Source organism: Ochotona princeps, chromosome 24 (genome assembly GCF_030435755.1).
Source record: "Ochotona princeps isolate mOchPri1 chromosome 24, mOchPri1.hap1, whole genome shotgun sequence".
Taxonomy (NCBI): Eukaryota; Metazoa; Chordata; class Mammalia; order Lagomorpha; family Ochotonidae; genus Ochotona; species Ochotona princeps.
The window spans coordinates 19,374,889-19,389,248 of record NC_080855.1 but is presented as its reverse complement, the minus strand read 5'-3'; the positions used below and the strand labels follow the sequence as shown (position 1 = coordinate 19,389,248).

Below are 14,360 nucleotides of genomic sequence, written 5' to 3'. Positions count from 1 at the left end.
GGATCAGCTCAGCTCTGGCCGTTGTGGTCACTTGGGGAGTGAATCAGTCAGATGATCTTCCTCTCTGCCTCTCCTCCTCTCTGTATATCTGACTTTGTGATAGGATAAATAAATCTTTATATATATAAATCAAATCTGATTAATAGCTCTTGCCTGTTTTTGCCTGGTTATGGCCTTTTAACCTTTAATTTGTTGAAGTCTTTATTTTAAAGAGCCATTACATCTTTGACTATCATGTATAATTTGCCAGAAAAAAAAAATTTTCAGTGTAATAACTTTGTCCATGAACTTTGCTAGAAGTGAACATTTGTCAAAGGTGCCTATGTCTTTTTTTTCTTTTCTTTTCTTTTTTTTTTTTTTTTAATCAGGAATGCTAGGTTCAGCTCTATGGCCTAGCGGCTACAGTCCTCACCTTGAATGTCCTGGAACCCATATGGGTGCCGGTTCTAATCCCGGCAGCTCCACTTCCCATCCAGCTCCCTCCTTGTGGCCTCTCTGTCTCTCCTCCTCTCTCTATATATCTGACTTTGCAATAAACATAAAATATATCTTTAAAAAAAATCAGGGGGCCCGGCGGCGTGGCCTAGCGGCTAAAGTCCTCGCCTTGAAAGCCCCGGGATCCCATATGGGCGCCGGTTCTAATCCCAGCAGCTCCACTTCCCATCCAGCTCCCTGCTTGTGGCCTGGGAAAGCAGGAGAGGACGGCCCAATGCATTGGGACCCTGCACCCGCGTGGGAGACCCGGAAGAGGTTCCTGGTTCCTGGCTTCGGATTGGCGCGTACCGGCCCGTTGTGGCTCACTTGGGGAATGAAACATCGGATGGAAGATCTTCCTCTCTGTCTCTCCTCCTCTCTGTATATCCGGCTTTCCAATAATAATAAAATCTTTAAAAAAAAAAAATCAGGAATGCTTTTGTTGTTATTTCAAGCTTCCTATAAACAAACATGCAGATCAAGCTTTGAGATTCACTTATAGAAAGATTCAAGGAATTGTATTCTTTCTTCTTCTCAGTCATGGTTTTTCGGCACCTGCATTCCCCTTATGGCTAGGAGATAATGGCCACAATTGATGAAGGTTTATTTTATTTTATTTTATTTTATTTTATTTTGATGATCTTTACATAGTTGATTAGGATGCAAAGGGTCAAGGGCTAGAGGAAAGTGGGTAAGACCATTGTTTTCACATTCTCGTTTTTCCTTCCTGTATCTGGGGAAGGAGGGAGACAAAGGGAGAAGCCACACCCGCCCTCCCAACCATCCCAGGGTCCCTGACATGGCACGCTCTGAGGGCGCTGCTCGGCACAGTTCAGAAATGCTGCCAATCTCGCCATTCCAAGCTCGATGAAATCTCTCCAGAATCCACTGGCTGACACAGTCCACCTTAGAGTCTCCTCTTGTCCAGATCTTCATTGCCAACACTTGGCTGGGGTAGTTGATCAGTTTGTTCTGTCCTCTGTCATGGTACCAAGTGTCCTCTGCAGGCTCCAGTGTATGCCATATCCTCCACGTGCACCTGGACTTGCTGTCCACTGTTCCGTCTGAGCCACTGAGGAGGCTCAGGTGCCTGTGTCTTGACAGGTGGAATAACAAGAGCACAGGCAGCCTAGCTTTCCGCAACATCTGGAACTGCAGGAAAAAAGAAAGATGGCAAGGCTGCTGTTCGTTTTGAGACATCAAGCTAAGCTGCCACCTGCAATGCTCACACCCCGAATCAGAGACTTAGTTGGGGTCATTGTCTGCCCTTCTGGACAATGACTTGATTGTCTTTCTAGTTTTCTTCTTTTTTACTCCCCCCGCCCCTCCTCTGTCATTTCCTTACTGTCTTTGTAGTTTTATATTTTCAATCAGTTAGAGTTTTTTTGGTGTGTGTTTTGTTTGCCATCACGAAAATAACAATAATTCCTCTAAATCATTCAAACTGTTCAGAATTACAAGTCTGTAGGTGCTGCTCATGATCCCATTACAACAAACATAAATGTTATACATGTGATGCATGTTATCAGCCTGCTTTTTCAGCGAATAGAGTGTTCCTTTTACATTTCTTTCCACTTTGGTATCTTTCTCATATTTTCTTTATTTTCGTTATCTGAAAAGCAGACTTACATAGTGGGAGAAAGAATCAAAGAGATTGATCCGTCTATTTGCTCACACTTCAAATGTGCAATGGCCAGGGCTGAACTTGGCCATGCGGAAGCTGGGCATCTGGGACTCTCTCCAGGTCTCCCATGTGGCCCATATATGAGCCAGGCTGAAGCCAGGAGCCAGAACTCCATCCTGGTCTCCTATAGGCATAGCACAAGCCCAAGCAATTAGGCCTTCAGCTGCCCTTTCCCCAGGCATAGTAGCAGTCTTTTATATATATATATATATTTCTTTACATTTTTTTATAACAATATACTTTTAATTTGCTTTAAAATCACAAGCTGAATTCTCAAAGAATTCAACAGTAGTAATTACAAAAACCACTGTTCCTCAAGAGTATAGACAAAGGCAATAAAATAATCAAATGACAATTTTGTTTATATGCATTACATTTTCTTTTTTTTTAAATAAGATTTTTTTATTGGAAAGACAGACTTGCAGGGAGAAGAAACATAAAGATCTTCCATCCGTTGGTTCATTCCCAAAGTGGCCACAATGGCTGGAGCTAAGCTGATCTGAAGCTAGGGGCTTCTTCCAGGTCTCCCACGTGGGTGCAGGGTCCCAATGCTTTGGGCCGTCCTCGACTGCTTTCCCAGGCCCCAAGCAGGGAGCTGGATGGGAAGCAGAACAGTCAGGACATAAACTGGCACCCATATGGGATCCCAGCACTTGCAAGATAAGAATTCAGCCATTGAGCCAACGCGCCAGGGCCCACATTACACTTTCTCTTAAACTCTGTGTAATAGTTGCTGTAAATCCTAAAGAGGATATTCAATCTAATTGCTTCTAAGTCTAAAATGTAAAACTATGTGGAGGTGATTTAAATAATATAGCTTTGACAAACAAAAAGAAGTATATCTATGGAAGTTTAAATTTCATCTAGACACTGATTTTTTTTTAGTGTAAGTATGTTTCAAGCAATGTTTATAATCCATTCATATTAAAAAAAATTCTGTTTATCTAAGATTTAAATTTTGTTGAATATTCTGTATTTAACCTGACAGCTCTTGGTTTAAAATATCACAAGCTTGATGGTTAGTAAACTACCCCAAAATTCTTTCTTTTAAAAACAATTGCATGGTTTAAGGTGTATTTGCTTGTGTTTGAAAGGAAGAATTCCAGTGAGAGAAGGAGATAGAGAGATCTTCCACAGATCCACTCCTGATGTAGTCACCACAGCCATTCCCATTGGGCCATTCCTAAGTCAGGAGCTTCTTCTGGGTTTCACATGTCAGTGCAGGGGCCAAGCATGTAGGCCATTTGTTGTTGCTTTTACGGGTGTATTATCAGGGAGCTGGATCAGAACTTGGAGCAACCAGATTCTTTAACTAGTAACTATCTGGGATGCTAGTGTGCAACCAGAGGCTTAACAGGCTGAGTCATGTCACCAGCCCTCTAAAGTGCTTTCTACAACATTGCTGGCCCCACATCTGCAACTGCTGAGTCAACAGGTCTGGAAGGGACTTTGCATCTTATATTTCTAATTTGTTCCCAGGTGTTACAGGTTGTAGACTACACGTTGTGAGCCATGGCTTCGAAGTAGCCTTCATGTAGAAGTGACTCCTTTCTGAAAGCAGTGTCAGGTGAAATCCGATGAAGAGAAAACTACAATTTCTAATTAAAATAGAAGGTATTACAAAATGCATGCGTTCGTTTCTAGTTTAATACATCCTTACCTTCTAATGATTTCATTGACAGTAGCAGTTTTTAACACTGGGTGAACTTTAGGACAAGCTCAGAAGCTCTTAGGATTTAGCCCCAAGAGATTCTCACACAGATGGTTTGGAGAAGAGCAGAGGTACATGTATTTTTTTCTCTTATTAATTTATTTGAAAGGCAAAGTTACAGATAGAAAGGGAGGGGGCAATGGTGAGGTTTTATTTCTTTTCTGAAGAAGTAGACTGTCACTGAATGTTAGAGTATCTTATCTATTTCTTTTTTTTTTTTAAAGATTTATTCATTTTATTACAGCCAGGTATACACAGAAGAGGAGAGACAGGAAGATCTTCCGTCTGATGATTCACTCCCCAAGTGAGCCACAACGGGCCGATGCACGCTAATCCGAAGCCAGGAACCTGGAACCTCTTCTGGGTCTCCCACATGGGTGCAGGGTCCCAATGCATTGGGCTGTCCTCAACTGCTTTCCCAGGCCACAAGCAGGGAGCTGGATGGGAAGTGGAGCTGCTGGGATTAGAACCGGCGCCCATATGGGATCTCGGGGCTTTCAAGGCGAGGACTTTAGCCGCTAGGCCACGCCGCCAGGCCCACTTATCTATTTCTTGAGTGTACATGAACTTCAAAGAAATAGCTAGCACTTGTTGAGCACTGCACAGTGCTGTGGCAGGTACTACAAACACTCTCTGATGTCAAAACTATTCCTATCCACCCCTCTATAGATGGACAGAGGTGAGCAGAGATTAAGCAACCTGTCTAGGTCAGGCAGCTAGGAAGTGACAGAGGCAAGGCTTGAACTTGGAAACTGCAGTTCCTGCACCCATGCTTTTCATCCGTGTCCTCTATTACAGATGTGTCCACTGCCAGAGCTCCTTCTCTACCAATATAAAACCTTTCATGTTTCTCATAATTTACATCTGAGGAAACTGTTAATGCACCAGAGAGGAAAGCGTTGCTCTGCTTTCTGTTAGGAAATTTGATGTCCAAAAACAATCCTACAAAATTGAACCTATCCTTTAGACAGCATTTGGCATATTCATACTGCATATTTGATGAGATATACTTCAAGGGACATGAATTCTGTAGCATTTTAAAAGGTGTTTAGGTGATTTTGGAACCGTTTCAACAAGCAAAAGTCTACAGTACATCATTTCCCAGAACACATGGAGTGCTCTTGTGCATAACGGAACTGCAAGAGGTCATGTAGCATTTTCCAGACTCAGAACATGCTCCACACTGGGGACCCAGGGATGACATCAGGTGGCCATTTTCCATCCCCAACTGAGGCAATTGAAAGGCTGAGTGTGTCTTCTTCCTTTACCTCCCCCCTTACCCTGGATACAGGAAGAAGAAAAAAGAAAATTTGGAAACAGTGGTCTCATCCACTTCTCCTAATCCTCTATCCTTCCCACTCTAATCAACTATGTAAACATCATCCAATAAATAAATAATAAAATTTTTTGAAAATAAAGTTGGGCCTGGTGCGGTGGCCTATAGTGGCTAAAGTCCTCGCATTGAATGCTCCTGGCTCCTGGCTTGGGATTGACGCAGCCCCAGCCATTGTGGTCACTTGGGGAGTGAATCATCGGACAGAAGATCTTTCTCTCTGTCTCTCCTCGTCTCTGTATATCTGCCTTCCCAATAAAAACAAATAAATCTTTAAAAAATAAATAGTTAATTCTATTTTATTTTCTGCAATATCTATTTTACTTTGCTTCCAAATCACTGTATTAAACAAGTAACCCTCCCGTTCCAGACATGGTGTCTAGTCAGTCAGTTTATGGGTTTAATATATTCTTATGTTCCTTACATTGGCTAGTGAAGAAATGTGCCTCCAAAGAAATCTTGCTGTACTATCGCCACTTCTCTGTAGATCAAAATGCATTCTAAGGGTTTTTTTTTCCTCTTTAATTCCCAACGCTAACATTTGAAGAACCAGGGATTAATATATTGGTTGTAAATTTCCACTGATATACCTGACAGACACCAGGTCTTAAATGAGTGTTAATTTTCCCACATCTATCCCAGCTTGAAATAACCTCATTTAACTCCTTTATTTTCAGCTTCCAGTCCACGTCTCCATTTTTGAGTTTTCTATTTCCTTATTCAGTAGTGGGGCAAGTAGATCTACTTCAGATTTTAAAAGCACTCCTCTTTCCCCCATCACTCCCCCCCACTTTTTTTTTTTCTTTTCTTTCAAGGACTAAGGATCTAGACAAACAGGTTCACAGACAACCCTACAGGGAACAAAGCGGAGAGGTGGAAAAACCCTGGAGAAATTACCTTAAGCAAGAGTATGTTAATATTTCCCTGGGGGCGCAAATAGGTAAGACAATAGCCACTTTTGCAGCATATCAAAGGACAAAAGCCCCAAAAGCACTGCCAGCTGTGTCGTGAAGTTACTAGAAGGTTCCCATCCTTCCACTTCCCTCCTTCCGGAACTCTCTCTCCCTCAAGGAAAGCAAGACTTGGGCGAAGAGGAAAGTGAATACATCCCTCCCGGACGGCGGGCACAGAAGCGTGTGGTCCCAACTGGGGAGTGCATGCTCTGGAGAAGTCATTTCAGGATGTGAGGCACCTTTGAATGCTGCTAAGCGGCTGATAGGAGACAAACTCATTAGGAACTACTACCTTAGCAGGGGAAGGAGGAATTGAGGAGCAGTCGCCCAGAGGTGACCAGGCGGGGGCGCACCGCGCACGCGCGTCACTTCCAGGGGCGCCTCCCCTCGCCTCAGCGAGCTGGGACCCGGCCGAAGTTCTGCCCAACTCCCAGCCCCTCCCGGCCCCGGCCCCGCCCCGCCCACCGCGTTGCCATGGGGACCCAGTGGCCCAAGCTGGTCGGCGGCGGCGCCCGGCCAGTCGCCGCTGCTCTGGGATCTTGAAGACCATGGAAGTTGCGATAAAGTCCAGCAGTACGAACGGGAAGCGGATGGGTCTGGGCCGTTGCCGGCATTTCTTCTGGCTGGGCGTCCTCTTCGATACGGTGGGGGTGGTGGTTCTCTTCATCGGCATCTTCGCGGACCTGATCTTCTACGACATGTTGCTCTACATCGGTGCTATCATCATCTTCCTCAGCCTCCTCTGGTGGATCTCCTGGTACACGGGCAACATCGAACTGCTCCCTGAAGACTCCTCGATGGCGAACTCCCAGCTGGCCTCCAGCAACGTGGTGAACGCCTTGCAGCAGAGCATCAGCCACCGCTTCTCTTCTTCCCTAGGGACCGTCTCCAACACCATTGTCCGGATCCGGCGACAGCGGAGGCGGCGTTCCTGGCGGACCCAACCCTGGAGGACTACCCTAGGGATGACCGTTTCGGGACAGCTCGACAAACAGGAGAAACAAGAGGAAGGAAAAAATGTCAAGGACAGCAGCCAGCCCCAGGACGTGTGCCAAGAGAATCTGGGCAGCAAGCCTCAAGACGACAGACATTTAGCTTGGATTGGCTCCCCAGGCCCTGGAGCAAGTCCTTCATGGTTTGGTCAGCGACCCCTGAGTCCTCCAGCCCTGCCTGTGTTCCCTCTGTCCACTCTGAACCAGCCCTTGCCTTCCACTGTTTTGACCTCTAAGAGCCTGCCTGTAGTTCCTTTGGTTTCTTCTACTCAGAAGGTAGACTTCTCTACTTATAAGAGCCATTCTGTCAATTTTAAGGACTCTCTGAGCCATGCTCAGGCCCCTGTGGCCTCAGAGAGTCACCTTCTGGTTCTAAAGGCCTCTGAGAGACACCTCCAGGTTCCTGTGACTTCTAAGAGCCAATCCCTGTTGCTTGCGACCTCTCAGAGCTGTCTCCAGGTCCCTGCAGCCTCTCAGAGCCAGTCTCTGGCTCCAGTGGCCTCTGAGAGCCACACAGTATCTCCAGTGGCCTCTAAGAGCCACTCGGTGGCTCCTGTGGCCTCTCAGAGCCACCTCCAGGTCCCTGTGACCTCTGAAAGCCAACCTATATTGCTTGCAGCCTCTCAGAGTTACCTCCATGTCCCTGTGGCCTCTCAGAGCCACCCTCTGGCACCTGTGGCCTCCCAGAACCATCCTCTGCCTCCCATGGCCTCCCAGAGCCACTCTGTGGCTCCAGTGGCCTCTGAGAGCCACATAGTATCTCCAGTGGCCTCTAAGAGCCACTCGGTGGCTCCTGTGGCCTCTCAGAGCCACCTCCAGGTCCCTGTGACCTCTGAAAGCCAACCTATATTGCTTGCAGCCTCTCAGAGCCACCTCCATGTCCCTGTGGCCTCTCAGAGCCACCCTCTGGCTCCTGTGGCCTCCCAGAGCCATCCTCTGGCACCCGTGGCCTCTCAGAGCCATCCTCTGCCTCCCATGGCCTCCCAGAGCCACTCTGTGGCTCCAGTGGCCTCTCAGAGACACACAGTATCTCCAGTGGCCTCTAAGAGCCACTCGGTGGCTCCAGTGGCCTCTCAGAGCCACCTCCAGGTCCCTGTGACCTCTGAAAGCCAACCTATATTGCTTGCAGCTTCTCAGAGCCACCTGCAGGCCCCCATGGCCTCTCAGAGCCACCCTCTGGCTCCAGTGGCCTCCCAGAGCCACACAGTATTTCCAGTGGCCTCTAAGAGCCACTCCGTGGCTCCAGTGGCTTCCCAGAGTCACCCTCTGCCTCCAGTGGCCTCTCAGAGTCACCTACAGGTTCCTGTGACCTCTGAAAGCCAACCTATATTGCTTGCAGCTTCTCAGAGCCACCTGCAGGCCCCCATGGCCTCTCAGAGCCACCCTCTGGCTCCAGTGGCCTCCCAGAGCCACACAGTATTTCCAGTGGCCTCTAAGAGCCACTCCATGGCTCCCGTGGCTCCCGTGGCTTCCCAGAGTCACCCTCTGGCTCCAGTGGCCTCTCAGAGCCAGCTACAGGTTCCTGTGACCTCTGAAAGCCAACCTATATTGCTTGCAGCTTCTCAGAGCCACCTGCAGGTCCCTATGACCTCCCAGAGCCATGCAATGGCACCTGTGGCCTCCCAGTGCCACCTCCAGGTCCTTGTGAACTCTCATAGCCAACATATGGTGCCTATGGCCTCACAGAGCCAACTCCAGAATTTTCCTCTGGTCTCCCAAAATCAGTTTTCGCCTATTCAGGTTTCTGGCACCCAGGCTATTGGCACCCAAATTTCTGTGGTGCAGCATCTGTCTGACCCGGCTCTTCAGACTGTAGACCCACCAATCTCTGAAACTGTACAACCCCTGCCTCAACCTCCCCAGAACACTGAGAACACCTCATTTGTGCAGGAGACTTCTCTAAGCCAAACTCCATTTGTCCTGGAGGTGCCTAAGGAGCCAGTTGCACAGGCTTTTGAGACTCTGCCCATACCTGACCAGACAGTATCTCTGGAGCTCCCTGACAGCATGTCACCTGTCTCTGAGGCCACACCTCAAACCCCTCAGGTCCAGCCAGCCATCCCCACTGAAACCACTTCAGCCTTGGAGACCAAGAAGAAACATCACTCTGTCTAGTGAGGACCAGACTCCAGCCATTTGTGTTGCTGTGCTGACTTCTGCCAAGTAAGTGCCTTTGTTGGAAGAATCACCCACATTACTCTTCAATTGTTTCAGAGTCCTCAAGTCTTAAAAAAATCAAGATAGTGAAAACAAAGTGGCTTGGTCCTTCAGAGCTGAGCCATTCTGAATGTTAGTTGGTTTTGTAAACCTAGGTCTGAATGTATGCATGTTGTTGGCCCACTCCACCAAATCAGGAACTCTGTTCCTCTCTGTCGGGCTTGAGACAGAGTGGAAATTAAGTTGTTTAGGGAGCCTTAGATCTGGGAGTAAAAGGATGATTTGGGCTCTGTTACTGAAATAAGATGCTTTCAGATGGTGCAAGGACCCAACATTAAATGATGTTGAGTCCTAGGTTGGGAAAATAATTTGCTTTTTCAATACTTTTGATTTTTTTAGAGATTTATTTATTTTTATTGGAAAGTCAGATATACAGAGAGGAGAGGAGACAGAGAGGAAGATCTTCCATCCAATGATTCATTCCCCAAGTGACTACAGTGGCCAGAGCTGAGCCGATTCGAAACCAGGAGCTTCTTCCGGGTCTCCCAAGTGGGTGCAGGGTCTTAAGGCCTTGGGCCGTCCTCAACTGTTTTCCCAGGCCACAAGCAGGGAGCTGGATGGGAAGCAGGACCGCTGGGATGAGACCCAGCATCCATATGGGATACTGGCACATTCAAGGCAAGTATTTTAGTCGCTAGGCTACTGCACCGGGCCCTCAATACTTTGGATTTTTATCAGGGAAACTTAGTTTGGGATTAGTAGTCTTCAGTACCTCTCTTGAATGGCACTCTAGGCGAAAACTGGACCCAACTACATACGATATTACAATGTATAGACTCACGAAGTTACTACAATGGGCAACTTCCTCTTGTGCCAAAGAATACTGATTTTTTTTTTTCTTTATAGAGGCAGTGATAGTTGCTTTTTGAAATCAAGTAAAACACCGTTTTGTGTGAGTCAGTTTTAAGGCAAAAAATTAATTGTACAATGAAACTTGAATAACATTTTTAAAACATTTGGCTATTTGCATCATTACATGAACTCTCTACTTAACTCTAAGATCTTCCCTGCTGACCTATTTAATGAAGTTATGGGCAAGGCTGTTGAGTACAGATTCCACTGTGTTCCCATGCTTTGTCAATTAGAAAGGATCATGTGAAGGTCAGAAGTGGGGACTGTGCTGCTCCCTGTTCTCCTATTCCACTCTTGTGCCCAAGATTACTTTCTCCTATTGAAAATGTACCAATATGCTGCCCAAGAATGTATCCATCTGTATTTCATGAGTTTTGGTCTTATTACCTTGTAGTTTTTTCCAAATCCCCTTGAAGACAATGTCTGTCATCCTCACTCTTAGACAGAAACATAGACATGTTTTCTGAGTTTTATAGTGAGAAAGCATTTTGGCTGCTTTGGTTTTGAGCGCTTTGAACATTTGGCCTGTGACATGAAATACATTCGGTAGTTTGTTTCTTTTTTGCTTATTTATTTATTTTTATTGGAAAGGCAGATTTACAGAGATATAGGGAGACAGAGAAAGATCTTCCATCTGCTGGTTCACTCTGCAGATGGTTACAATGGCCAGATTTCAGCTGCTCAGAAGCATCTTCTGAGTCTCCAAAGCAAGGTGCAGGGTCCCAAAGCTTTGGACCATCCTCCGCTGCTTTCCTAGTCCATAAGCAGGAAGCTTGATCAGAAACAGAGCAGTGGGGACAAGAGCCAGTGCCCATATGGGAGCCCAACACTTGAAAGGGGAAAATTAATCATTTGAACCATGGTGCTAGCCCCTGCTTATTTCATTCACATATATATATATATGAATGTATGTAAAGGATAAGGGTCCAGTGCGATGGCTCAGTTGGTTAATCCTCCCCTTGCAAGTCCTGGGATCCCGTATGGTTTAGCTGCTGCATTTCCCACCCAACTCCCTGCTTAGGAAGTAACTTATGGCTTGTGGAGTAGATGGAAGGTCTTTCTCTCTGTCTCTCCTCCCGTCTGTAAATTTGCCTTTCCAATAAAAATCATAAATGAATCTTCAAAAAAAAAGACAAAAAGACTACATATACATGGTTGCATTTGGAATACATTATCCCTCAGCCAAAGCAGAAAGCAAAGATTTAAAAAGGAGAAAAATACAAAGAAGTAATTTCTGATGGGAAGGACTAGACATTTCTCTAAGAAATCGTTGTTTTTTCTCCTTAATTCTCTTGTTTCAGATCATTTGTAGGATTGAGATAGCTCTCCATGGAGTTCTCGCAGGTCGAGCAGTTAGGAATGAGGAAAATATTGATGAGAGGATACAGACCTTGCCTTTCGTAGTCATTGTTCTCTAAACCAAAAGAGTAACTACAAGAGGAATTTTAGATCCTGAAGGAGAAAGGGTAGACTCCCTACCAGAAGAGTGGAAGGAGCTTTTTGGCAGGAGGAATGGTTCCTTCCAAATAATTCATTGGTCATACTTTTTTTCTTTTAATTTCTACCTGATGACAGGCATTACATTGGGCACTGAGGATTCAGAGCTAAATATGATGTCCTTTTTCTCCAAGTACTCCCATCTGTCAAGAGAGACACACTATCAAGATAGGAGTTAACTATCCCAGTGTGTATCGAGGGTTTGAGAATACAGATGTAGGCTGGGTAAGGGATGTTTGGGTTGGACTCTATACTAGATGCTCATTAGATGAAGAAGATGGGGAAAGATGTGAGTGTTGGCACCGTAGTTGAGACGCCACTTGGGACACTCCTATATCCCTTATCAGAGTGCCTGGATTTGAATCCTGTCTACAGTTGGGACTCCAGCTTCCTGCTTATGTATACTCAGGGAATAGTCAGTGAGAGCTAAAGTCGTTAAGTTCCTGCTGCCCACATGGGAATGTGAATTAAGTTTCTGGTTCCTGCCTTTGATTATTTCATTTTTTATTGGAAAGGCAGAACAGATTTACAGAGAGGAGGAGAGACAGAAAGATCTCTCATTCACTGGTTCACTCCCCAAGCGGACATAATGGCTGGAACTGAGCCAATCCAACCAAAGCCAGGAGCTTCTTCCGGGTCTCCCACATGAGTGCATGGTCCAAGGCTTTGGGCTGTCCTTGACTGCTTTTCCAGGCCACAAGCAGGAAGCTGGATGGGAAGTGGAGCAACCAGGACACTAACCAGTGCCCATATGGGATCCCGTCCCTTACAAGGGGAGGATTTATAGGCATTATCACAATAACTGGTGTTGGACACTATTATTATCTCAACTTCAAGGACAGCATATTTGGTATTGAGATCAAGTAATTTTTCCAGTGCCACACAAATAGAAGTGCTAGAATAGAAGGATGATAGTGGCCAGTGCAGCGGCCTAACAGGTTAATCCTCTGACTTGCGGTACAGGCATTCCATTTGGATGCCAGCTCATGTCCAGGATGCTTCACTTCTGATCCAGCTCCCTGCCTGTTGCCTAGAAAGGCAGCGTAAGATGGGCCAAGTCGTTGGGGACCTGCATCCACATCAGACACCTGGAGGAGGCTCCTGGCTGCTGGCTTTCGATCAGCTCAGCTCCAACCATTGCAGCCATTTTGGGAGTGAATCAGCAGGTGGAAGATTATTCTCTCTGTGTTCCGTTCTCTCTGTAAATCTTCCTTTCAAATGAAAAGAATAAATAAATATTTTCTAAAAATAAATATGATGAATATATAATACGTTCTCAGGTATGTATTATAAACTTTCTCTTCAAGTTCAGTTATTTTGTGTGTGATTGTTTTTGGTTTTATTTATTTTGTTTATTTGAAAGGCAGAGTGGTAGAGAAGGAGAGGAAGAGATCTTCTATCCATTGGATAACCTCCCAGATCACCACAACACCGCAGCTAAAGCCCCAGAGCCCCAGACTTCATCCAGGTCACCTACATGGTGGCAGCATCCCAAGATGTTGGGCCATTTTCTGCTGGTTTCCCAGGGCAAATCTGAAAGAAGAACAGCCAGGCCTTGAATTGGCACTCTGATATACAAAGCTGGTAGCACAAGTGACTGCCTGTCTAACCTGCTGTGCTATGCTGCCAGCCCCCAAATTAAAACCTTCTTTTCCTTCTCCTTTTTCAATATTTATTTATGAATTTGAAAGGCAGAGTTACAGAGAGAAGAGAGAAAGAGATCTTTTATCTGCTAGCTCACTCCCTACATGGTGGTAATGACCAAGGCAGGACCAGGCAAAGCCAGGAAGTAGGAACTCCATCTGAGTTTTTCATGTGGGTAGAAGGGCCCCAAGCACTTAGGGCATCTCCCCTTCTTCTCCAAGCTCATTAGCTTGGAGCTGGATTGGGAGTGGAGCAGCCAGGATACAGATGGGCATCCATATAAGAAGCCAGCATCACAAGGGGTGGCTTAACCCACTTTAGCACATCGCCGACTCTCAGCATTTTTCTTAGCACTGTTAATTGTAATGTATGCTTCAGTACTCAATCTCTGGGTTACTGCTACACTTCATATTTTGCTGGCAGAGAGGAAATGAGAATGAATAACTCCTCGATTTTCTTGTTCCATTCTAAATGATCATGTTTATTAATTTCTCAAATGCAAATTGCCTTTTTTTTTTTCCAGAACTTACCAGTGTTTCTGCAGATGTACCTGCCAACTTTATAGAAGTACAAATACTTAATTTCATTTTGGAAACTGCCATCTGGAGTCCTGAACCGTCTGAGGCACTCAGACTTGCTAGATGCCTGTACTAAACACACCTGTTTCACTGTGGGTGACATTTTTTCCAGCTTCAGATAATAAAGTTATTTTTTACCACAATTTAAGCCAAAATAAATTATGCTATTTTAAATGAGCTTTGTTTTAAACTGAGTTGATTTTAAAAATAGACTGCTTGTGAAAGCATTTCAGCATTCCAGCATTCCAGATAACGTCTCATTTACTCTGGGTGAAGTTGTGCAAGTGAATTCCCACAGAAGTGGAAATTGTAGGGGATGGGAGATAAACACTTAGAAACATCTAGAAATTAAGGTACTTTTTTTTTTAAAGATTTATTTATTTTTATTTTGAAAGGCAGAGTTACAGAGAGGGAGAAACAGAGAG

At 45.4% G+C, this 14,360-nt stretch overlaps 1 protein-coding gene across 2 annotated transcripts in view; it reads left to right on the top strand.

Annotated features, from left to right (window-relative positions):
* The window catches only part of THUMPD1 (THUMP domain containing 1), a 75,909-nt gene extending 61,797 nt beyond the window's left edge, over nt 1-14,112 (top strand). For both annotated transcript variants that reach the window (XR_009247606.1, XR_009247605.1), the window contains one exon: nt 13,881-14,112. The gene's annotated coding sequence lies outside the window, so the exon portion shown is untranslated. The remainder of the gene's footprint in view (nt 1-13,880) is intronic.
* Nucleotides 14,113-14,360: the final 248 nt, after the last annotated feature.